The 20,868-nt window shown below is 45.9% G+C and overlaps 40 non-coding genes across 40 annotated transcripts; all 40 read right to left on the reverse strand.

Annotated features, from left to right (window-relative positions):
- Positions 1–1,412: 1,412 nt before the first annotated feature.
- Positions 1,413–1,484, reverse strand: TRNAG-UCC (transfer RNA glycine (anticodon UCC)). Its single transcript has one exon. It is a non-coding gene; the product is annotated as a tRNA-Gly (tRNA).
- A 736-nt stretch (positions 1,485–2,220) lies between these two features.
- TRNAG-UCC (transfer RNA glycine (anticodon UCC)) lies at positions 2,221–2,292 on the reverse strand. Its single transcript has one exon. It is a non-coding gene; the product is annotated as a tRNA-Gly (tRNA).
- A 331-nt stretch (positions 2,293–2,623) lies between these two features.
- TRNAG-UCC (transfer RNA glycine (anticodon UCC)) lies at positions 2,624–2,695 on the reverse strand. The gene has a single exon. It is a non-coding gene; the product is annotated as a tRNA-Gly (tRNA).
- A 335-nt stretch (positions 2,696–3,030) lies between these two features.
- TRNAG-UCC (transfer RNA glycine (anticodon UCC)) lies at positions 3,031–3,102 on the reverse strand. The gene has a single exon. It is a non-coding gene; the product is annotated as a tRNA-Gly (tRNA).
- Positions 3,103–3,435: 333 nt separating this feature from the next.
- TRNAG-UCC (transfer RNA glycine (anticodon UCC)) lies at positions 3,436–3,507 on the reverse strand. Its single transcript has one exon. It is a non-coding gene; the product is annotated as a tRNA-Gly (tRNA).
- A 331-nt stretch (positions 3,508–3,838) lies between these two features.
- Positions 3,839–3,910, reverse strand: TRNAG-UCC (transfer RNA glycine (anticodon UCC)). The gene has a single exon. It is a non-coding gene; the product is annotated as a tRNA-Gly (tRNA).
- Positions 3,911–4,243: 333 nt separating this feature from the next.
- Positions 4,244–4,315, reverse strand: TRNAG-UCC (transfer RNA glycine (anticodon UCC)). Its single transcript has one exon. It is a non-coding gene; the product is annotated as a tRNA-Gly (tRNA).
- Positions 4,316–4,649: 334 nt separating this feature from the next.
- TRNAG-UCC (transfer RNA glycine (anticodon UCC)) lies at positions 4,650–4,721 on the reverse strand. The gene has a single exon. It is a non-coding gene; the product is annotated as a tRNA-Gly (tRNA).
- A 334-nt stretch (positions 4,722–5,055) lies between these two features.
- Positions 5,056–5,127, reverse strand: TRNAG-UCC (transfer RNA glycine (anticodon UCC)). The gene has a single exon. It is a non-coding gene; the product is annotated as a tRNA-Gly (tRNA).
- Positions 5,128–5,461: 334 nt separating this feature from the next.
- On the reverse strand, positions 5,462–5,533 carry TRNAG-UCC (transfer RNA glycine (anticodon UCC)). Its single transcript has one exon. It is a non-coding gene; the product is annotated as a tRNA-Gly (tRNA).
- A 333-nt stretch (positions 5,534–5,866) lies between these two features.
- Positions 5,867–5,938, reverse strand: TRNAG-UCC (transfer RNA glycine (anticodon UCC)). The gene has a single exon. It is a non-coding gene; the product is annotated as a tRNA-Gly (tRNA).
- Positions 5,939–6,272: 334 nt separating this feature from the next.
- TRNAG-UCC (transfer RNA glycine (anticodon UCC)) lies at positions 6,273–6,344 on the reverse strand. The gene has a single exon. It is a non-coding gene; the product is annotated as a tRNA-Gly (tRNA).
- Positions 6,345–7,083: 739 nt separating this feature from the next.
- TRNAG-UCC (transfer RNA glycine (anticodon UCC)) lies at positions 7,084–7,155 on the reverse strand. The gene has a single exon. It is a non-coding gene; the product is annotated as a tRNA-Gly (tRNA).
- Positions 7,156–7,488: 333 nt separating this feature from the next.
- On the reverse strand, positions 7,489–7,560 carry TRNAG-UCC (transfer RNA glycine (anticodon UCC)). Its single transcript has one exon. It is a non-coding gene; the product is annotated as a tRNA-Gly (tRNA).
- Positions 7,561–7,894: 334 nt separating this feature from the next.
- TRNAG-UCC (transfer RNA glycine (anticodon UCC)) lies at positions 7,895–7,966 on the reverse strand. The gene has a single exon. It is a non-coding gene; the product is annotated as a tRNA-Gly (tRNA).
- Positions 7,967–8,300: 334 nt separating this feature from the next.
- Positions 8,301–8,372, reverse strand: TRNAG-UCC (transfer RNA glycine (anticodon UCC)). The gene has a single exon. It is a non-coding gene; the product is annotated as a tRNA-Gly (tRNA).
- A 334-nt stretch (positions 8,373–8,706) lies between these two features.
- Positions 8,707–8,778, reverse strand: TRNAG-UCC (transfer RNA glycine (anticodon UCC)). The gene has a single exon. It is a non-coding gene; the product is annotated as a tRNA-Gly (tRNA).
- A 334-nt stretch (positions 8,779–9,112) lies between these two features.
- Positions 9,113–9,184, reverse strand: TRNAG-UCC (transfer RNA glycine (anticodon UCC)). The gene has a single exon. It is a non-coding gene; the product is annotated as a tRNA-Gly (tRNA).
- A 334-nt stretch (positions 9,185–9,518) lies between these two features.
- TRNAG-UCC (transfer RNA glycine (anticodon UCC)) lies at positions 9,519–9,590 on the reverse strand. The gene has a single exon. It is a non-coding gene; the product is annotated as a tRNA-Gly (tRNA).
- Positions 9,591–9,923: 333 nt separating this feature from the next.
- TRNAG-UCC (transfer RNA glycine (anticodon UCC)) lies at positions 9,924–9,995 on the reverse strand. The gene has a single exon. It is a non-coding gene; the product is annotated as a tRNA-Gly (tRNA).
- A 334-nt stretch (positions 9,996–10,329) lies between these two features.
- On the reverse strand, positions 10,330–10,401 carry TRNAG-UCC (transfer RNA glycine (anticodon UCC)). The gene has a single exon. It is a non-coding gene; the product is annotated as a tRNA-Gly (tRNA).
- A 333-nt stretch (positions 10,402–10,734) lies between these two features.
- TRNAG-UCC (transfer RNA glycine (anticodon UCC)) lies at positions 10,735–10,806 on the reverse strand. Its single transcript has one exon. It is a non-coding gene; the product is annotated as a tRNA-Gly (tRNA).
- A 334-nt stretch (positions 10,807–11,140) lies between these two features.
- On the reverse strand, positions 11,141–11,212 carry TRNAG-UCC (transfer RNA glycine (anticodon UCC)). The gene has a single exon. It is a non-coding gene; the product is annotated as a tRNA-Gly (tRNA).
- Positions 11,213–11,545: 333 nt separating this feature from the next.
- Positions 11,546–11,617, reverse strand: TRNAG-UCC (transfer RNA glycine (anticodon UCC)). The gene has a single exon. It is a non-coding gene; the product is annotated as a tRNA-Gly (tRNA).
- Positions 11,618–11,951: 334 nt separating this feature from the next.
- TRNAG-UCC (transfer RNA glycine (anticodon UCC)) lies at positions 11,952–12,023 on the reverse strand. The gene has a single exon. It is a non-coding gene; the product is annotated as a tRNA-Gly (tRNA).
- Positions 12,024–12,357: 334 nt separating this feature from the next.
- Positions 12,358–12,429, reverse strand: TRNAG-UCC (transfer RNA glycine (anticodon UCC)). Its single transcript has one exon. It is a non-coding gene; the product is annotated as a tRNA-Gly (tRNA).
- A 334-nt stretch (positions 12,430–12,763) lies between these two features.
- TRNAG-UCC (transfer RNA glycine (anticodon UCC)) lies at positions 12,764–12,835 on the reverse strand. The gene has a single exon. It is a non-coding gene; the product is annotated as a tRNA-Gly (tRNA).
- A 335-nt stretch (positions 12,836–13,170) lies between these two features.
- TRNAG-UCC (transfer RNA glycine (anticodon UCC)) lies at positions 13,171–13,242 on the reverse strand. Its single transcript has one exon. It is a non-coding gene; the product is annotated as a tRNA-Gly (tRNA).
- A 334-nt stretch (positions 13,243–13,576) lies between these two features.
- Positions 13,577–13,648, reverse strand: TRNAG-UCC (transfer RNA glycine (anticodon UCC)). Its single transcript has one exon. It is a non-coding gene; the product is annotated as a tRNA-Gly (tRNA).
- A 333-nt stretch (positions 13,649–13,981) lies between these two features.
- TRNAG-UCC (transfer RNA glycine (anticodon UCC)) lies at positions 13,982–14,053 on the reverse strand. Its single transcript has one exon. It is a non-coding gene; the product is annotated as a tRNA-Gly (tRNA).
- A 333-nt stretch (positions 14,054–14,386) lies between these two features.
- Positions 14,387–14,458, reverse strand: TRNAG-UCC (transfer RNA glycine (anticodon UCC)). Its single transcript has one exon. It is a non-coding gene; the product is annotated as a tRNA-Gly (tRNA).
- A 334-nt stretch (positions 14,459–14,792) lies between these two features.
- On the reverse strand, positions 14,793–14,864 carry TRNAG-UCC (transfer RNA glycine (anticodon UCC)). The gene has a single exon. It is a non-coding gene; the product is annotated as a tRNA-Gly (tRNA).
- Positions 14,865–15,198: 334 nt separating this feature from the next.
- On the reverse strand, positions 15,199–15,270 carry TRNAG-UCC (transfer RNA glycine (anticodon UCC)). The gene has a single exon. It is a non-coding gene; the product is annotated as a tRNA-Gly (tRNA).
- A 333-nt stretch (positions 15,271–15,603) lies between these two features.
- On the reverse strand, positions 15,604–15,675 carry TRNAG-UCC (transfer RNA glycine (anticodon UCC)). The gene has a single exon. It is a non-coding gene; the product is annotated as a tRNA-Gly (tRNA).
- A 333-nt stretch (positions 15,676–16,008) lies between these two features.
- Positions 16,009–16,080, reverse strand: TRNAG-UCC (transfer RNA glycine (anticodon UCC)). Its single transcript has one exon. It is a non-coding gene; the product is annotated as a tRNA-Gly (tRNA).
- Positions 16,081–16,415: 335 nt separating this feature from the next.
- On the reverse strand, positions 16,416–16,487 carry TRNAG-UCC (transfer RNA glycine (anticodon UCC)). The gene has a single exon. It is a non-coding gene; the product is annotated as a tRNA-Gly (tRNA).
- Positions 16,488–16,821: 334 nt separating this feature from the next.
- On the reverse strand, positions 16,822–16,893 carry TRNAG-UCC (transfer RNA glycine (anticodon UCC)). Its single transcript has one exon. It is a non-coding gene; the product is annotated as a tRNA-Gly (tRNA).
- Positions 16,894–17,503: 610 nt separating this feature from the next.
- TRNAG-UCC (transfer RNA glycine (anticodon UCC)) lies at positions 17,504–17,575 on the reverse strand. Its single transcript has one exon. It is a non-coding gene; the product is annotated as a tRNA-Gly (tRNA).
- A 2,503-nt stretch (positions 17,576–20,078) lies between these two features.
- Positions 20,079–20,150, reverse strand: TRNAE-UUC (transfer RNA glutamic acid (anticodon UUC)). The gene has a single exon. It is a non-coding gene; the product is annotated as a tRNA-Glu (tRNA).
- A 426-nt stretch (positions 20,151–20,576) lies between these two features.
- TRNAG-UCC (transfer RNA glycine (anticodon UCC)) lies at positions 20,577–20,648 on the reverse strand. The gene has a single exon. It is a non-coding gene; the product is annotated as a tRNA-Gly (tRNA).
- Positions 20,649–20,868: the final 220 nt, after the last annotated feature.

Genomic DNA, 20,868 nt, shown 5'->3' on the forward strand with positions numbered 1-20,868 from the left:
TGACCTAAGAGCTACCTGACAGTGTCTGCAGTTTAGAATGTGGAATTGCAGCTGACAGGTTCTCCTCAACAGTACATATCTGTCAAGAAGGACAGTCACTTTTACTTAGTTGCCCACGGGGTCGAAACCAGCTTGGGCCCACTCATTCTTCACTTTTCATCATGAAAGCGCAAGCACAGGAGATAGGTGAGAAAAACTCAAAGGATGCGTTGGCCGGGAATCGAACCCGGGGTCAACTGCTTGAAGGCAGCTATGCTCACCACTATACCACCAACGCTTGACACTAAAAGGACTATTTTTCTTTCTCGTCACTTATTTTCCTAGTGAAATCAAAGCAAAGTGACTCTGTCAGCTGCAATTGATGTTCCAAATGGCTGACACTGTTAGCTCATGTGTCTTCCTGACCTAAGAGCTACCTGACAGTGTCTGCAGTTTAGAATGTGAATTGCAGCTGACAGGTTCTCCTCAACAGTCCATCATCTGTCAAGAAGGCAGTCACTTTTACTTAGTTGCCCCGGGGTCGAAACCAGCTTGGGCCCACTCATTCTCTCACTTTTCATCATGAAAGCGCAAGCACAGGAGATAGGTGAGAAAAAACTCAAAGGTGCGTTGGCCGGGAATCGAACCCGGGTCAAATGCTTGGAAGGCAGCTATGCTCACCACTATACACCAACGCTGACACTAAAAGGACTATTTTTCTTTTCTCGCTCACTAATTTCCTAGTGAAATCAAAGCAAAGCTGACTCTGTCAGCTGCAATTGATGTTCCAAATGGCTGACACTGTTAGCTCATGTGTCTTCCTGACCTAAGAGCTACCTGACAGTGTCTGCAGTTTAGAATGTGAATTGCAGCTGACAGGTTCTCCTCAACAGTCCATCATCTGTCAAGAAGGCAGTCACTTTTACTTAGTTGCCCACGGGGTCGAAACCAGCTTGGGCCCACTCATTCTTCTCACTTTTCATCATGAAAGCGGCAAGCACAGGAGATAGGTGAGAAAAACTCAAAGGATGCGTTGGCCGGGAATCGAACCCGGGTCAACTGCAGGAAGGCAGCTATGCTCACCACTATACCACCAACGCTTGACACTAAAAGGACTATTTTTCTTTTTCTCGCTCACTAATTTTCCTAGTGAAATCAAAGCAAAGCTGACTCTGTCAGCTGCAATTGATGTTCCAAATGGCTGACACTGTTAGCTCATGTGTCTTCCTGACCTAAGAGCTACCTGACAGTGTCTGCAGTTTAGAATGTGAATTGCAGCTGACAGGTTCTCCTCAACAGTCCATCATCTGTCAAGAAGGCAGTCACTTTACTTAGTTGCCCACGGGGTCGAAACCAGCTTGGGCCCACTCATTCTCTCACTTTTCATCATGAAAGCGCAAGCACAGGAGATAGGTGAGAAAAAACTCAAAGGATGCGTTGGCCGGGAATCGAACCCGGGTCAACTGCTTGGAAGGCAGCTATGCTCACCACTATACCACCAACGCTTGACACTAAAAGGACTATTTTTCTTTTTCTCGCTCACTAATTTTTCTAGTGAAATCAAAGCAAAGCTGACTCTGTCAGCTGCAATTGATGTCCAAATGGCTGACACTGTTAGCTCATGTGTCTTCCTGACCTAAGAGCTACCTGACAGTGTCTGCAGTTTAGAATGTGAATTGCAGCTGACAGGTTCTCCTCAACAGTCCATCATCTGTCAAGAAGGCAGTCACTTTTACTTAGTTGCCCACGGGGTCGAAACCAGCTTGGGCCCACTCATTCTTCTCACTTTTCATCATGAAAGCGCAAGCACAGGAGATAGGTGAGAAAAACTCAAAGGATGCGTTGGCCGGGAATCGAACGGGTCAACTGCTTGGAAGGCAGCTATGCTCACCACTATACCACCAACGCTTGACACTAAAAGGACTATTTTTCTTTTTCTCGCTCACTTATTTTCCTAGTGAAATCAAAGCAAAGCTGACTCTGTCAGCTGCAATTGATGTTCAAATGGCTGACACTGTTAGCTCATGTGTCTTCCTGACCTAAGAGCTACCTGACAGTGTCTGCAGTTTAGAATGTGAATTGCAGCTGACAGGTTCTCCTCAACAGTCCATCAATCTGTCAAGAAGGCAGTCACTTTTACTTAGTTGCCACGGGGTCGAAACCAGCTTGGGCCCACTCATTCTTCTCACTTTTCATCATGAAAGCGCAAGCACAGGAGATAGGTGAGAAAAACTCAAAGGATGCGTTGGCCGGGAATCGAACCCGGGTCAACTGCTTGGAAGGCAGCTATGCTCACCACTATACCACCAACGCTGACACTAAAAGGACTATTTTTCTTTTTCTCGCTCACTAATTTTCCTAGTGAAATCAAAGCAAAGCTGACTCTGTCAGCTGCAATTGATGTTCCAAATGGCTGACACTGTTAGCTCATGTGTCTTCCTGACCTAAGAGCTACCTGACAGTGTCTGCAGTTTAGAATGTGAATTGCAGCTGACAGGTTCTCCTCAACAGTCCATCATCTGTCAAGAAGGCAGTCACTTTTACTTAGTTGCCCACGGGGTCGAAACCAGCTTGGCCCACTCATCTTCTCACTTTTCATCATGAAAGCGCAAGCACAGGAGATAGGTGAGAAAAACTCAAAGGATGCGTTGGCCGGGAATCGAACCCGGGTCAACTGCTTGGAAGGCAGCTATGCTCACCACTATACCACCAACGCTTGACACTAAAGGACTATTTTTCTTTTTCTCGCTCACTTAATTTTCCTAGTGAAATCAAAGCAAAGCTGACTCTGTCAGCTGCAATTGATGTTCCAAATGGCTGACACTGTTAGCTCATGTGTCTTCCTGACCTAAGAGCTACCTGACAGTGTCTGCAGTTTTAGAATGTGAATTGCAGCTGACAGGTTCTCCTCAACAGTCCATCATCTGTCAAGAAGGCAGTCACTTTTACTTAGTTGCCCACGGGGTCGAAACCAGCTTGGGCCCACTCATTCTTCTCACTTTTCATCATGAAAGCGCAAGCACAGGAGATAGGTGAGAAAAACTCAAAGGATGCGTTGGCCGGGAATCGAACCCGGGTCAACTGCTTGGAAGGCAGCTATGCTCACCACTATACCACCAACGCTTGACACTAAAAGGACTATTTTTCTTTTCTCGCTCACTAATTTTCCTAGTGAAATCAAAGCAAAGCTGACTCTGTCAGCTGCAATTGATGTTCCAAATGGCTGACACTGTTAGCTCATGTGTCTTCCTGACCTAAGAGCTACCTGACAGTGTCTGCAGTTTAGAATGTGAATTGCAGCTGACAGGTTCTCCTCAACAGTCCATCATCTGTCAAGAAGGCAGTCACTTTTACTTAGTTGCCCACGGGGTCGAAACCAGCTTGGGCCCACTCATTCTTCTCACTTTTCATCATGAAAGCGCAAGCACAGGAGATAGGTGAGAAAAACTCAAAGGATGCGTTGGCCGGGAATCGAACCCGGGTCAACTGCTTGGAAGGCAGCTATGCTCACCACTATACCACCAACGCTTGACACTAAAAGGACTATTTTTCTTTTTCTCGCTCACTAATTTTCCTAGTGAAATCAAAGCAAAGCTGACTCTGTCAGCTGCAATTGATGTTCCAAATGGCTGACACTGTTAGCTCATGTGTCTTCCTGACCTAAGAGCTACCTGACAGTGTCTGCAGTTTAGAATGTGAATTGCAGCTGACAGGTCTCCTCAACAGTCCATCATCTGTCAAGAAGGCAGTCACTTTTACTTAGTTGCCCACGGGGTCGAAACAGCTTGGGCCCACTCATTCTTCTCACTTTTCATCATGAAGCGCAAGCACAGGAGATAGGTGAGAAAAACTCAAAGGATGCGTTGGCCGGGAATCGAACCCGGGTCAACTGCTTGGAAGGCAGCTATGCTCACCACTATACCACCAACGCTTGACACTAAAAGGACTATTTTTCTTTTTCTCGCTCACTAATTTCCTAGTGAAATCAAAGCAAAGCTGACTCTGTCAGCTGCAATTGATGTTCCAAATGGCTGACACTGTTAGCTCATGTGTCTTCCTGACCTAAGAGCTACCTGACAGTGTCTGCAGTTTAGAATGTGAATTGCAGCTGACAGGTTCTCCTCAACAGTCCATCATCTGTCAAGAAGGCAGTCACTTTTACTTAGTTGCCCACGGGGTCGAAACCAGCTTGGGCCCACTCATTCTTCTCACTTTTCATCATGAAAGCGCAAGCACAGGAGATAGGTGAGAAAAACTCAAAGGATGCGTTGGCCGGGAATCGAACCCGGGTCAACTGCTTGGAAGGCAGCTATGCTCACCACTATACCACCAACGCTTGACACTAAAAGGACTATTTTTCTTTTTCTCGCTCACTAATTTTCCTAGTGAAATCAAAGCAAAGCTGACTCTGTCAGCTGCAATTGATGTTCCAAATGGCTGACACTGTTAGCTCATGTGTCTTCCTGACCTAAGAGCTACCTGACAGTGTCTGCAGTTTAGAATGTGAATTGCAGCTGACAGGTTCTCCTCAACAGTCCATCATCTGTCAAGAAGGCAGTCACTTTTACTTAGTTGCCCACGGGGTCGAAACCAGCTTGGGCCCACTCATTCTTCTCACTTTTCATCATGAAAGCGCAAGCACAGGAGATAGGTGAGAAAAACTCAAAGGATGCGTTGGCCGGGAATCGAACCCGGGTCAACTGCTTGGAAGGCAGCTATGCTCACCACTATACCACCAACGCTTGACACTAAAAGGACTATTTTTCTTTTTCTCGCTCACTAATTTTCCTAGTGAAATCAAAGCAAAGCTGACTCTGTCAGCTGCAATTGATGTTCCAAATGGCTGACACTGTTAGCTCATGTGTCTTCCTGACCTAAGAGCTACCTGACAGTGTCTGCAGTTTAGAATGTGAATTGCAGCTGACAGGTTCTCCTCAACAGTCCATCATCTGTCAAGAAGGCAGTCACTTTTACTTAGTTGCCCACGGGGTCGAAACCAGCTTGGGCCCACTCATTCTTCTCACTTTTCATCATGAAAGCGCAAGCACAGGAGATAGGTGAGAAAAACTCAAAGGATGCGTTGGCCGGGAATCGAACCCGGGTCAACTGCTTGGAAGGCAGCTATGCTCACCACTATACCACCAACGCTTGACACTAAAAGGACTATTTTTCTTTTTCTCGCTCACTAATTTTCCTAGTGAAATCAAAGCAAAGCTGACTCTGTCAGCTGCAATTGATGTTCCAAATGGCTGACACTGTTAGCTCATGTGTCTTCCTGACCTAAGAGCTACCTGACAGTGTCTGCAGTTTAGAATGTGAATTGCAGCTGACAGGTTCTCCTCAACAGTCCATCATCTGTCAAGAAGGCAGTCACTTTTACTTAGTTGCCCACGGGGTCGAAACCAGCTTGGGCCCACTCATTCTTCTCACTTTTCATCATGAAAGCGCAAGCACAGGAGATAGGTGAGAAAAACTCAAAGGATGCGTTGGCCGGGAATCGAACCCGGGTCAACTGCTTGGAAGGCAGCTATGCTCACCACTATACCACCAACGCTTGACACTAAAAGGACTATTTTTCTTTTCTCGCTCACTAATTTTCCTAGTGAAATCAAAGCAAAGCTGACTCTGTCAGCTGCAATTGATGTTCCAAATGGCTGACACTGTTAGCTCATGTGTCTTCCTGACCTAAGAGCTACCTGACAGTGTCTGCAGTTTAGAATGTGAATTGCAGCTGACAGGTTCTCCTCAACAGTCCATCATCTGTCAAGAAGGCAGTCACTTTTACTTAGTTGCCCACGGGGTCGAAACCAGCTTGGGCCCACTCATTCTTCTCACTTTTCATCATGAAAGCGCAAGCACAGGAGATAGGTGAGAAAAACTCAAAGGATGCGTTGGCCGGGAATCGAACCCGGGTCAACTGCTTGGAAGGCAGCTATGCTCACCACTATACCACCAACGCTTGACACTAAAAGGACTATTTTTCTTTTTCTCGCTCACTAATTTTCCTAGTGAAATCAAAGCAAAGCTGACTCTGTCAGCTGCAATTGATGTTCCAAATGGCTGACACTGTTAGCTCATGTGTCTTCCTGACCTAAGAGCTACCTGACAGTGTCTGCAGTTTAGAATGTGAATTGCAGCTGACAGGTTCTCCTCAACAGTCCATCATCTGTCAAGAAGGCAGTCACTTTTACTTAGTTGCCCACGGGGTCGAAACCAGCTTGGGCCCACTCATTCTTCTCACTTTTCATCATGAAAGCGCAAGCACAGGAGATAGGTGAGAAAAACTCAAAGGATGCGTTGGCCGGGAATCGAACCCGGGTCAACTGCTTGGAAGGCAGCTATGCTCACCACTATACCACCAACGCTTGACACTAAAAGGACTATTTTTCTTTTTCTCGCTCACTAATTTTCCTAGTGAAATCAAAGCAAAGCTGACTCTGTCAGCTGCAATTGATGTTCCAAATGGCTGACACTGTTAGCTCATGTGTCTTCCTGACCTAAGAGCTACCTGACAGTGTCTGCAGTTTAGAATGTGAATTGCAGCTGACAGGTTCTCCTCAACAGTCCATCATCTGTCAAGAAGGCAGTCACTTTTACTTAGTTGCCCACGGGGTCGAAACCAGCTTGGGCCCACTCATTCTTCTCACTTTTCATCATGAAAGCGCAAGCACAGGAGATAGGTGAGAAAAACTCAAAGGATGCGTTGGCCGGAATCGAACCCGGGTCAACTGCTTGGAAGGCAGCTATGCTCACCACTATACCACCAACGCTTGACACTAAAAGGACTATTTTTCTTTTTCTCGCTCACTAATTTTCCTAGTGAAATCAAAGCAAAGCTGACTCTGTCAGCTGCAATTGATGTTCCAAATGGCTGACACTGTTAGCTCATGTGTCTTCCTGACCTAAGAGCTACCTGACAGTGTCTGCAGTTTAGAATGTGAATTGCAGCTGACAGGTTCTCCTCAACAGTCCATCATCTGTCAAGAAGGCAGTCACTTTTACTTAGTTGCCCACGGGGTCGAAACCAGCTTGGGCCCACTCATTCTTCTCACTTTTCATCATGAAAGCGCAAGCACAGGAGATAGGTGAGAAAAACTCAAAGGATGCGTTGGCCGGGAATCGAACCCGGGTCAACTGCTTGGAAGGCAGCTATGCTCACCACTATACCACCAACGCTTGACACTAAAAGGACTATTTTTCTTTTTCTCGCTCACTAATTTTCCTAGTGAAATCAAAGCAAAGCTGACTCTGTCAGCTGCAATTGATGTTCCAAATGGCTGACACTGTTAGCTCATGTGTCTTCCTGACCTAAGAGCTACCTGACAGTGTCTGCAGTTTAGAATGTGAATTGCAGCTGACAGGTTCTCCTCAACAGTCCATCATCTGTCAAGAAGGCAGTCACTTTTACTTAGTTGCCCACGGGGTCGAAACCAGCTTGGCCCACTCATTCTTCTCACTTTTCATCATGAAAGCGCAAGCACAGGAGATAGGTGAGAAAAACTCAAAGGATGCGTTGGCCGGGAATCGAACCCGGGTCAACTGCTTGGAAGGCAGCTATGCTCACCACTATACCACCAACGCTTGACACTAAAAGGACTATTTTTCTTTTTCTCGCTCACTAATTTTCCTAGTGAAATCAAAGCAAAGCTGACTCTGTCAGCTGCAATTGATGTTCCAAATGGCTGACACTGTTAGCTCATGTGTCTTCCTGACCTAAGAGCTACCTGACAGTGTCTGCAGTTTAGAATGTGAATTGCAGCTGACAGGTTCTCCTCAACAGTCCATCATCTGTCAAGAAGGCAGTCACTTTTACTTAGTTGCCCACGGGGTCGAAACCAGCTTGGGCCCACTCATTCTTCTCACTTTTCATCATGAAAGCGCAAGCACAGGAGATAGGTGAGAAAAACTCAAAGGATGCGTTGGCCGGGAATCGAACCCGGGTCAACTGCTTGGAAGGCAGCTATGCTCACCACTATACCACCAACGCTTGACACTAAAAGGACTATTTTTCTTTTTCTCGCTCACTAATTTTCCTAGTGAAATCAAAGCAAAGCTGACTCTGTCAGCTGCAATTGATGTTCCAAATGGCTGACACTGTTAGCTCATGTGTCTTCCTGACCTAAGAGCTACCTGACAGTGTCTGCAGTTTAGAATGTGAATTGCAGCTGACAGGTTCTCCTCAACAGTCCATCATCTGTCAAGAAGGCAGTCACTTTTACTTAGTTGCCCACGGGGTCGAAACCAGCTTGGGCCCACTCATTCTTCTCACTTTTCATCATGAAAGCGCAAGCACAGGAGATAGGTGAGAAAAACTCAAAGGATGCGTTGGCCGGGAATCGAACCCGGGTCAACTGCTTGGAAGGCAGCTATGCTCACCACTATACCACCAACGCTTGACACTAAAAGGACTATTTTTCTTTTTCTCGCTCACTAATTTTCCTAGTGAAATCAAAGCAAAGCTGACTCTGTCAGCTGCAATTGATGTTCCAAATGGCTGACACTGTTAGCTCATGTGTCTTCCTGACCTAAGAGCTACCTGACAGTGTCTGCAGTTTAGAATGTGAATTGCAGCTGACAGGTTCTCCTCAACAGTCCATCATCTGTCAAGAAGGCAGTCACTTTTACTTAGTTGCCCACGGGGTCGAAACCAGCTTGGGCCCACTCATTCTTCTCACTTTTCATCATGAAAGCGCAAGCACAGGAGATAGGTGAGAAAAACTCAAAGGATGCGTTGGCCGGGAATCGAACCCGGGTCAACTGCTTGGAAGGCAGCTATGCTCACCACTATACCACCAACGCTTGACACTAAAAGGACTATTTTTCTTTTTCTCGCTCACTAATTTTCCTAGTGAAATCAAAGCAAAGCTGACTCTGTCAGCTGCAATTGATGTTCCAAATGGCTGACACTGTTAGCTCATGTGTCTTCCTGACCTAAGAGCTACCTGACAGTGTCTGCAGTTTAGAATGTGAATTGCAGCTGACAGGTTCTCCTCAACAGTCCATCATCTGTCAAGAAGGCAGTCACTTTTACTTAGTTGCCCACGGGGTCGAAACCAGCTTGGGCCCACTCATTCTTCTCACTTTTCATCATGAAAGCGCAAGCACAGGAGATAGGTGAGAAAAACTCAAAGGATGCGTTGGCCGGGAATCGAACCCGGGTCAACTGCTTGGAAGGCAGCTATGCTCACCACTATACCACCAACGCTTGACACTAAAAGGACTATTTTTCTTTTTCTCGCTCACTAATTTTCCTAGTGAAATCAAAGCAAAGCTGACTCTGTCAGCTGCAATTGATGTTCCAAATGGCTGACACTGTTAGCTCATGTGTCTTCCTGACCTAAGAGCTACCTGACAGTGTCTGCAGTTTAGAATGTGAATTGCAGCTGACAGGTTCTCCTCAACAGTCCATCATCTGTCAAGAAGGCAGTCACTTTTACTTAGTTGCCCACGGGGTCGAAACCAGCTTGGGCCCACTCATTCTTCTCACTTTTCATCATGAAAGCGCAAGCACAGGAGATAGGTGAGAAAAACTCAAAGGATGCGTTGGCCGGGAATCGAACCCGGGTCAACTGCTTGGAAGGCAGCTATGCTCACCACTATACCACCAACGCTTGACACTAAAAGGACTATTTTTCTTTTCTCGCTCACTAATTTTCCTAGTGAAATCAAAGCAAAGCTGACTCTGTCAGCTGCAATTGATGTTCCAAATGGCTGACACTGTTAGCTCATGTGTCTTCCTGACCTAAGAGCTACCTGACAGTGTCTGCAGTTTAGAATGTGAATTGCAGCTGACAGGTTCTCCTCAACAGTCCATCATCTGTCAAGAAGGCAGTCACTTTTACTTAGTTGCCCACGGGGTCGAAACCAGCTTGGGCCCACTCATTCTTCTCACTTTTCATCATGAAAGCGCAAGCACAGGAGATAGGTGAGAAAAACTCAAAGGATGCGTTGGCCGGGAATCGAACCCGGGTCAACTGCTTGGAAGGCAGCTATGCTCACCACTATACCACCAACGCTTGACACTAAAAGGACTATTTTTCTTTTTCTCGCTCACTAATTTTCCTAGTGAAATCAAAGCAAAGCTGACTCTGTCAGCTGCAATTGATGTTCCAAATGGCTGACACTGTTAGCTCATGTGTCTTCCTGACCTAAGAGCTACCTGACAGTGTCTGCAGTTTAGAATGTGAATTGCAGCTGACAGGTTCTCCTCAACAGTCCATCATCTGTCAAGAAGGCAGTCACTTTTACTTAGTTGCCCACGGGGTCGAAACCAGCTTGGGCCCACTCATTCTTCTCACTTTTCATCATGAAAGCGCAAGCACAGGAGATAGGTGAGAAAAACTCAAAGGATGCGTTGGCCGGGAATCGAACCCGGGTCAACTGCTTGGAAGGCAGCTATGCTCACCACTATACCACCAACGCTTGACACTAAAAGGACTATTTTTCTTTTCTCGCTCACTAATTTTCCTAGTGAAATCAAAGCAAAGCTGACTCTGTCAGCTGCAATTGATGTTCCAAATGGCTGACACTGTTAGCTCATGTGTCTTCCTGACCTAAGAGCTACCTGACAGTGTCTGCAGTTTAGAATGTGAATTGCAGCTGACAGGTTCTCCTCAACAGTCCATCATCTGTCAAGAAGGCAGTCACTTTTACTTAGTTGCCCACGGGGTCGAAACCAGCTTGGGCCCACTCATTCTTCTCACTTTTCATCATGAAAGCGCAAGCACAGGAGATAGGTGAGAAAAACTCAAAGGATGCGTTGGCCGGGAATCGAACCCGGGTCAACTGCTTGGAAGGCAGCTATGCTCACCACTATACCACCAACGCTTGACACTAAAAGGACTATTTTTCTTTTTCTCGCTCACTAATTTTCCTAGTGAAATCAAAGCAAAGCTGACTCTGTCAGCTGCAATTGATGTTCCAAATGGCTGACACTGTTAGCTCATGTGTCTTCCTGACCTAAGAGCTACCTGACAGTGTCTGCAGTTTAGAATGTGAATTGCAGCTGACAGGTTCTCCTCAACAGTCCATCATCTGTCAAGAAGGCAGTCACTTTTACTTAGTTGCCCACGGGGTCGAAACCAGCTTGGGCCCACTCATTCTTCTCACTTTTCATCATGAAAGCGCAAGCACAGGAGATAGGTGAGAAAAACTCAAAGGATGCGTTGGCCGGGAATCGAACCCGGGTCAACTGCTTGGAAGGCAGCTATGCTCACCACTATACCACCAACGCTTGACACTAAAAGGACTATTTTTCTTTTCTCGCTCACTAATTTTCCTAGTGAAATCAAAGCAAAGCTGACTCTGTCAGCTGCAATTGATGTTCCAAATGGCTGACACTGTTAGCTCATGTGTCTTCCTGACCTAAGAGCTACCTGACAGTGTCTGCAGTTTAGAATGTGAATTGCAGCTGACAGGTTCTCCTCAACAGTCCATCATCTGTCAAGAAGGCAGTCACTTTTACTTAGTTGCCCACGGGGTCGAAACCAGCTTGGGCCCACTCATTCTTCTCACTTTTCATCATGAAAGCGCAAGCACAGGAGATAGGTGAGAAAAACTCAAAGGATGCGTTGGCCGGGAATCGAACCCGGGTCAACTGCTTGGAAGGCAGCTATGCTCACCACTATACCACCAACGCTTGACACTAAAAGGACTATTTTTCTTTTTCTCGCTCACTAATTTTCCTAGTGAAATCAAAGCAAAGCTGACTCTGTCAGCTGCAATTGATGTTCCAAATGGCTGACACTGTTAGCTCATGTGTCTTCCTGACCTAAGAGCTACCTGACAGTGTCTGCAGTTTAGAATGTGAATTGCAGCTGACAGGTTCTCCTCAACAGTCCATCATCTGTCAAGAAGGCAGTCACTTTTACTTAGTTGCCCACGGGGTCGAAACCAGCTTGGGCCCACTCATTCTTCTCACTTTTCATCATGAAAGCGCAAGCACAGGAGATAGGTGAGAAAAACTCAAAGGATGCGTTGGCCGGGAATCGAACCCGGGTCAACTGCTTGGAAGGCAGCTATGCTCACCACTATACCACCAACGCTTGACACTAAAAGGACTATTTTTCTTTTTCTCGCTCACTAATTTTCCTAGTGAAATCAAAGCAAAGCTGACTCTGTCAGCTGCAATTGATGTTCCAAATGGCTGACACTGTTAGCTCATGTGTCTTCCTGACCTAAGAGCTACCTGACAGTGTCTGCAGTTTAGAATGTGAATTGCAGCTGACAGGTTCTCCTCAACAGTCCATCATCTGTCAAGAAGGCAGTCACTTTTACTTAGTTGCCCACGGGGTCGAAACCAGCTTGGGCCCACTCATTCTTCTCACTTTTCATCATGAAAGCGCAAGCACAGGAGATAGGTGAGAAAAACTCAAAGGATGCGTTGGCCGGGAATCGAACCCGGGTCAACTGCTTGGAAGGCAGCTATGCTCACCACTATACCACCAACGCTTGACACTAAAAGGACTATTTTTCTTTTTCTCGCTCACTAATTTTCCTAGTGAAATCAAAGCAAAGCTGACTCTGTCAGCTGCAATTGATGTTCCAAATGGCTGACACTGTTAGCTCATGTGTCTTCCTGACCTAAGAGCTACCTGACAGTGTCTGCAGTTTAGAATGTGAATTGCAGCTGACAGGTTCTCCTCAACAGTCCATCATCTGTCAAGAAGGCAGTCACTTTTACTTAGTTGCCCACGGGGTCGAAACCAGCTTGGGCCCACTCATTCTTCTCACTTTTCATCATGAAAGCGCAAGCACAGGAGATAGGTGAGAAAAACTCAAAGGATGCGTTGGCCGGGAATCGAACCCGGGTCAACTGCTTGGAAGGCAGCTATGCTCACCACTATACCACCAACGCTTGACACTAAAAGGACTATTTTTCTTTTTCTCGCTCACGTAATTTTCCTAGTGAAATCAAAGCAAAGCTGACTCTGTCAGCTGCAATTGATGTTCCAAATGGCTGACACTGTTAGCTCATGTGTCTTCCTGACCTAAGAGCTACCTGACAGTGTCTGCAGTTTAGAATGTGAATTGCAGCTGACAGGTTCTCCTCAACAGTCCATCATCTGTCAAGAAGGCAGTCACTTTTACTTAGTTGCCCACGGGGTCGAAACCAGCTTGGGCCCACTCATTCTTCTCACTTTTCATCATGAAAGCGCAAGCACAGGAGATAGGTGAGAAAAACTCAAAGGATGCGTTGGCCGGGAATCGAACCCGGGTCAACTGCTTGGAAGGCAGCTATGCTCACCACTATACCACCAACGCTTGACACTAAAAGGACTATTTTTCTTTTTCTCGCTCACTAATTTTCCTAGTGAAATCAAAGCAAAGCTGACTCTGTCAGCTGCAATTGATGTTCCAAATGGCTGACACTGTTAGCTCATGTGTCTTCCTGACCTAAGAGCTACCTGACAGTGTCTGCAGTTTAGAATGTGAATTGCAGCTGACAGGTTCTCCTCAACAGTCCATCATCTGTCAAGAAGGCAGTCACTTTTACTTAGTTGCCCACGGGGTCGAAACCAGCTTGGGCCCACTCATTCTTCTCACTTTTCATCATGAAAGCGCAAGCACAGGAGATAGGTGAGAAAAACTCAAAGGATGCGTTGGCCGGGAATCGAACCCGGGTCAACTGCTTGGAAGGCAGCTATGCTCACCACTATACCACCAACGCTTGACACTAAAAGGACTATTTTTCTTTTTCTCGCTCACTAATTTTCCTAGTGAAATCAAAGCAAAGCTGACTCTGTCAGCTGCAATTGATGTTCCAAATGGCTGACACTGTTAGCTCATGTGTCTTCCTGACCTAAGAGCTACCTGACAGTGTCTGCAGTTTAGAATGTGAATTGCAGCTGACAGGTTCTCCTCAACAGTCCATCATCTGTCAAGAAGGCAGTCACTTTTACTTAGTTGCCCACGGGGTCGAAACCAGCTTGGGCCCACTCATTCTTCTCACTTTTCATCATGAAAGCGCAAGCACAGGAGATAGGTGAGAAAAACTCAAAGATGCGTTGGCCGGGAATCGAACCCGGGTCAACTGCTTGGAAGGCAGCTATGCTCACCACTATACCACCAACGCTTGACACTAAAAGGACTATTTTTCTTTTTCTCGCTCACTAATTTTCCTAGTGAAATCAAAGCAAAGCTGACTCTGTCAGCTGCAATTGATGTTCCAAATGGCTGACACTGTTAGCTCATGTGTCTTCCTGACCTAAGAGCTACCTGACAGTGTCTGCAGTTTAGAATGTGAATTGCAGCTGACAGGTTCTCCTCAACAGTCCATCATCTGTCAAGAAGGAAGTCACTTTTACTTAGTTGCCCACGGGTCGAAACCAGCTTGGGCCCACTCATTCTTCTCACTTTTCATCATGAAAGCGCAAGCACAGGAGATAGGTGAGAAAAACTCAAAGGATGCGTTGGCCGGGAATCGAACCCGGGTCAACTGCTTGGAAGGCAGCTATGCTCACCACTATACCACCAACGCTTGACACTAAAAGGACTATTTTTCTTTTTCTCGCTCACTAATTTTCCTAGTGAAATCAAAGCAAAGCTGACTCTGTCAGCTGCAATTGATGTTCCAAATGGCTGACACTGTTAGCTCATGTGTCTTCCTGACCTAAGAGCTACCTGACAGTGTCTGCAGTTTAGAATGTGAATTGCAGCTGACAGGTTCTCCTCAACAGTCCATCATCTGTCAAGAAGGCAGTCACTTTTACTTAGTTGCCCACGGGGTCGAAACCAGCTTGGGCCCACTCATTCTTCTCACTTTTCATCATGAAAGCGCAAGCACAGGAGATAGGTGAGAAAAACTCAAAGGATGCGTTGGCCGGGAATCGAACCCGGGTCAACTGCTTGGAAGGCAGCTATGCTCACCACTATACCACCAACGCTTGACACTAAAAGGACTATTTTTTCTTTTCTCGCTCACTAATTTTCCTAGTGAAATCAAAGCAAAGCTGACTCTGTCAGCTGCAATTGATGTTCCAAATGGCTGACACTGTTAGCTCATGTGTCTTCCTGACCTAAGAGCTACCTGACAGTGTCTGCAGTTTAGAATGTGAATTGCAGCTGACAGGTTCTCCTCAACAGTCCATCATCTGTCAAGAAGGCAGTCACTTTTACTTAGTTGCCCACGGGGTCGAAACCAGCTTGGGCCCACTCATTCTTCTCACTTTTCATCATGAAAGCGCAAGCACAGGAGATAGGTGAGAAAAACTCAAAGGATGCGTTGGCCGGGAATCGAACCCGGGTCAACTGCTTGGAAGGCAGCTATGCTCACCACTATACCACCAACGCTTGACACTAAAAGGACTATTTTTCTTTTCTCGCTCACTAATTTTCCTAGTGAAATCAAAGCAAAGCTGACTCTGTCAGCTGCAATTGATGTTCCAAATGGCTGACACTGTTAGCTCATGTGTCTTCCTGACCTAAGAGCTACCTGACAGTGTCTGCAGTTTAGAATGTGAATTGCAGCTGACAGGTTCTCCTCAACAGTCCATCATCTGTCAAGAAGGCAGTCACTTTTACTTAGTTGCCCACGGGGTCGAAACCAGCTTGGGCCCACTCATTCTTCTCACTTTTCATCATGAAAGCGCAAGCACAGGAGATAGGTGAGAAAAACTCAAAGGATGCGTTGGCCGGGAATCGAACCCGGGTCAACTGCTTGGAAGGCAGCTATGCTCACCACTATACCACCAACGCTTGACACTAAAGGACTATTTTTCTTTTTCTCGCTCACTAATTTTCCTAGTGAAATCAAAGCAAAGCTGACTCTGTCAGCTGCAATTGATGTTCCAAATGGCTGACACTGTTAGCTCATGTGTCTTCCTGACCTAAGAGCTACCTGACAGTGTCTGCAGTTTAGAATGTGAATTGCAGCTGACAGGTTCTCCTCAACAGTCCATCATCTGTCAAGAAGGCAGTCACTTTTACTTAGTTGCCCACGGGGTCGAAACCAGCTTGGGCCCACTCATTCTTCTCACTTTTCATCATGAAAGCGCAAGCACAGGAGATAGGTGAGAAAAACTCAAAGGATGCGTTGGCCGGGAATCGAACCCGGGTCAACTGCTTGGAAGGCAGCTATGCTCACCACTATACCACCAACGCTTGACACTAAAAGGACTATTTTTCTTTTTTCTCGCTCACTAATTTTCCTAGTGAAATCAAAGCAAAGCTGACTCTGTCAGCTGCAATTGATGTTCCAAATGGCTGACACTGTTAGCTCATGTGTCTTCCTGACCTAAGAGCTACCTGACAGTGTCTGCAGTTTAGAATGTGAATTGCAGCTGACAGGTTCTCCTCAACAGTCCATCATCTGTCAAGAAGGCAGTCACTTTTACTTAGTTGCCCACGGGGTCGAAACCAGCTTGGGCCCACTCATTCTTCTCACTTTTCATCATGAAAGCGCAAGCACAGGAGATAGGTGAGAAAAACTCAAAGGATGCGTTGGCCGGGAATCGAACCCGGGTCAACTGCTTGGAAGGCAGCTATGCTCACCACTATACCACCAACGCTTGACACTAAAAGGACTATTTTTCTTTTTCTCGCTCACTATTTTCCTAGTGAAATCAAAGCAAGCTGACTCTGTCAGCTGCAATTGATGTTCCAAATGGGCTGACACTGTTAGCTCATGTGTCTTCCTGACCTAAGAGCTACCTGACAGTGTCTGCAGTTTAGAATGTGAATTGCAGCTGACAGGTTCTCCTCAACAGTCCATCAACTGTCAAGAAGGCAGTCACTTTTACTTAGTTGCCCACGGGGGTCGAAACCAGCTTGGTCCCACTCATTCTTCTCACTTTACATCATGAAAGCGCAAGCACAGGAGATAGGTGAGAAAAACTCAAAGGATGCGTTGGCCGGGAATCGAACCCGGGTCAACTGCTTGGAAGGCAGCTATGCTCACCACTATACCACCAACGCTTGACACTAAAAGGACTATTGCAGCTGACAGTTCTCCTCAGGTTCTCCTCAACAGGTTCTCCTCAACAGTCCATCATCTGTCAAGAAGGCAGTCACTTTTACTTAGTTGCCCACGGGGTCGAAACCAGCTTGGTCCCACTCATTCTTCTCACTTTACATCATGAAAGCGCAAGCACAGGAGATAGGTGAGAAAAACTCAAAGGATGCGTTGGCGGGAATCGAACCCGGGTCAACTGCTTGGAAGGCAGCTATGCTCACCACTATACCACCAACGCTTGACACTAAAAGGACTATTTTTCTTTTTCTCGGCTCACTAATTTTTCCCTAGTGAAATCAAAGCAAAGCTGACTCTGTCAGCTGCAATGATGTTCCAAATGGCTGACACTGTTAGCTCATGTGGTCTTCCTGACCTAAGAGCTACCTGACAGTGTCTGCAGTTTAGAATGTGAATTGCAGCTGACAGGTTCTCCTCAACAGTCCATCATCTGTCAAGAAGGCAGTCACTTTTACTTAGTTGCCCACGGGGTCGAAACCAGCTTGGGCCCACTCATTCTTCTCACTTTCATCATGAAAGCGCAAGCACAGGAGATAGGTGAGAAAAACTCAAAGATGCGTTGGCCGGGAATCGAACCCGGGTCAACTGCTTGGAAGGCAGCTATGCTCACCACTATACCACCAACGCTTGACACTAAAAGGACTATTTTTCTTTTTCTCGCTCACTAATTTTCCTAGTGAAATCAAAGCAAAGCTGACTCTGTCAGCTGCAATTGATGTTCCAAATGGCTGACACTGTTTGCTCATGTGTCTTCCTGACCTAAGAGCTACCTGACAGTGTCTGCAGTTTAGAATGTGAATTGCAGCTGACAGGTTCTCCTCAACAGTCCATCATCTGTCAAGAAGGCAGTCACTTTTACTTAGTTGCCCACGGGGTCGAAACCAGCTTGGGCCCACTCATTCTTCTCACTTTTCATCATGAAAGCGCAAGCACAGGAGATAGGTGAGAAAAACTCAAAGGTTGCATTGGCCGGGAATCGAACCCGGGTCAACTGCTTGGAAGGCAGCTATGCTCACCACTATACCACAACGCTTGACACTAAAAGGACTATTTTTCTTTTTCTCGCTCACTAATTTTCCTAGTGAAATCAAAGCAAAGCTGACTCTGTCAGCTGCAATTGATGTTCCAAATGGCTGACACTGTTAGCTCATGTGTCTTCCTGACCTAAGAGCTACCTGACAGTGTCTTCAGTTTAGAATGAATTGAAGCAGCTGACAGGTTCTCCTCAACAGTCCATCATCTGTCAAGAAGGCAGTCACTTTTACTTAGTTGCCCACGGGGTCGAAACCAGCTTGGGCCCACTCATTCTTCTCATTTCATCATGAAAGCGCAAGCACAGGAGATAGGTGAGAGAAAAACTCAAAGGATGCGTTGGCCGGGAATCAACCCGGGTCAACTGCTTGGAAGGCAGCTATGCTCACCACTATACCACCAACGCTTGTCACTAAAAGGACTATTTTTCTTTTCTCGCTCACTAATTTTCCTAGTGAAATCAAAGCAAATAGCTTTAACAAAACAATCAACAAAAAGGTAAAAGAGTCATCGAACCCGGGTCAACTGCTTGGAAGGCAGCTATGCTCACCACTATACCACCAACGCTTGACACTAAAAGGACTATTTTTCTTTTTCTCGCTCACTAATTTTCCTAGTGAAATCAAAGCAAATAGCTTTACAAAACAATCAACAAAAAGATAAAAGAGTCATATCTTTCACCCCTCGTTGAATACTGATCAGTGGTGAGTGACTCCTTAAAAGAGACTGTCAGCTGCAATTGGTGTTCCAAATGGCTGACACTGAGCTGACAGGTTCTCCTCAACAGTCCATCATCTGTCAAGAAGGCAGTCACTTTTACTTAGTTGTCCACGGGGTCGAAACCAGCTTGGGCCCACTCATTCTTCTCACTTTTCATCATGAAAGAGCAAGCACAGGAGATAGGTGAGAAAAACTCAAAGGATGCGTTGGCCGGGAATCGAACCCGGGTCAACTGCATGGAAGGCAGCTATGCTCACCACTATACCACCAACGCTTGACACTAAAAAGACTATTTTTCTTTTTCTCGCTCACTAATTTTCCTAGTGAAATCAAAGCAAATAGCTTTAACAAAACAATCAACAAAAAGGTAAAAGAGTCATCGAACCCGGGTCAACTGCTTGGAAGGCAGCTATGCTCACCACTATACCACCAACGCTTGACACTAAAAGGGACTATTTTTCTTTTTCTCGCTCACTAATTTTCCTAGTGAAATCAAAGCAAATAGCTTTAACAAAACAATCAACAAAAAGATAAAAGAGTCATATCTTTCACCCCTCGTTGAATACTGATCAGTGGTGAGTGACTCCTTAAAAAGAGACTGTCAGCTGCAATTGGTGTTCCAAATGGCTGACACTGAGCTGACAGGTTCTCCTCAACAGTCCATCATCTGTCAAGAAGGCAGTCACTTTTACTTAGTTGTCCACGGGGTCGAAAACAGCTTGGGCCCACTCATTCTTCTCACTTTTCATCATGAAAGAGCAAGCACAGGAGATAGGTGAGAAAAACTCAAAGGATGCGTTGGCCGGGAATCGAACCGGGTCAACTGCATGGAAGGCAGCTATGCTCACCACTATACCACCAACGCTTGACACTAAAAAGACTATTTTTTTTTTCTCGCTCACTAATTTTCCTAGTGAAATCAAAGCAAATAGCTTTAACAAAACAATCAACAAAAAGGTAAAAGAGTCATCGAACCCGGTCAACTGCTTGGAAGGCAGCTATGCTCACCACTATACCACCAACGCTTGACACTAAAAGGACTATTTTCTTTTTCTCGCTCACTAATTTTCCTAGTGAAATCAAAGCAAATAGCTTTAACAAAACAATCAACAAAAGATAAAAGAGTCATATCTTTCACCCCTCGTTGAATACTGATCAGTGGTGAGTGACTCCTTAAAAAGAGACTGTCAGCTGCAATTGGTGTTCCAAATGGCTGACACTGAGCTGACAGGTTCTCCTCAACAGTCCATCATCTGTCAAGAAGGCAGTCACTTTTACTTAGTTGCCCACGGGGTCGAAACCAGCTTGGGCCCACTCATTCTCTCACTTTTCATCATGAAAGCGCAAGCACAGGAGATAGTGAGAAAAACTCAAAGGATGCGTTGGCCGGGAATCGAACCCGGGTCAACGGCTTGAAAGGCAGCTATGCTCACCACTATACCATCAACGCTTGACACTAAAAGGACTATTTTTCTTTTTCTCGCTCACTAATTTTCCTAGTGAAATCAAAGCAAATAGCTTTAACAAAACAATCAACAAAAAGATAAAAGAGTCATATCTTTCACCCCTCGTTGAATACTGATCAGTGGTGAGGGACTCCTTAAAAAAGAGACTCTGTCAGCTGCAATTGATGTTCCAAATGGCTGACACTGTTAGCTCATGTGTCTTCCTGACCTAAGAGCTACCTGACAGTGTCTGCAGTTTAGAATGTGAATTGCAGCTGACAGGTTCTCCTCAACAGTCCATCATCTGTCAAGAAGGCAGTCACTTTTACTTAGTTGTCCACGGGGTCGAAACCAGCTTGGGCCCACTCATTCTTCTCACTTTTCATCATGAAAGAGCAAGCACAGGAGATAGGTGAGAAAAACTCAAAGGATGCGTTGGCCGGGAATCGAACCCGGGTCAACTGCTTGGAAGGCAGCTATGCTCACCACTATACCACCAACGCTTGACACTAAAAAGCCTATTTTTCTTTTCTCGCTCACTAATTTTCCTAGTGAAATCAAAGCAAATAGCTTTAACAAAACAATCAACAAAAAGAGGTACGGCACGAGGTACATGGGGCAGTATGGCTTGATCAATTCATACACAAAATTCTGATGTGTTTTTTATTTAGCCTAGGGGCACTAGTATCAGCCATAGGTGTGATGTGCAGCACTCTGTTTCTT

Source organism: Dendropsophus ebraccatus, unplaced genomic scaffold, assembly GCF_027789765.1.
Source record: "Dendropsophus ebraccatus isolate aDenEbr1 unplaced genomic scaffold, aDenEbr1.pat pat_scaffold_1393_ctg1, whole genome shotgun sequence".
NCBI classification, from domain to species: domain Eukaryota; kingdom Metazoa; phylum Chordata; class Amphibia; order Anura; family Hylidae; genus Dendropsophus; species Dendropsophus ebraccatus.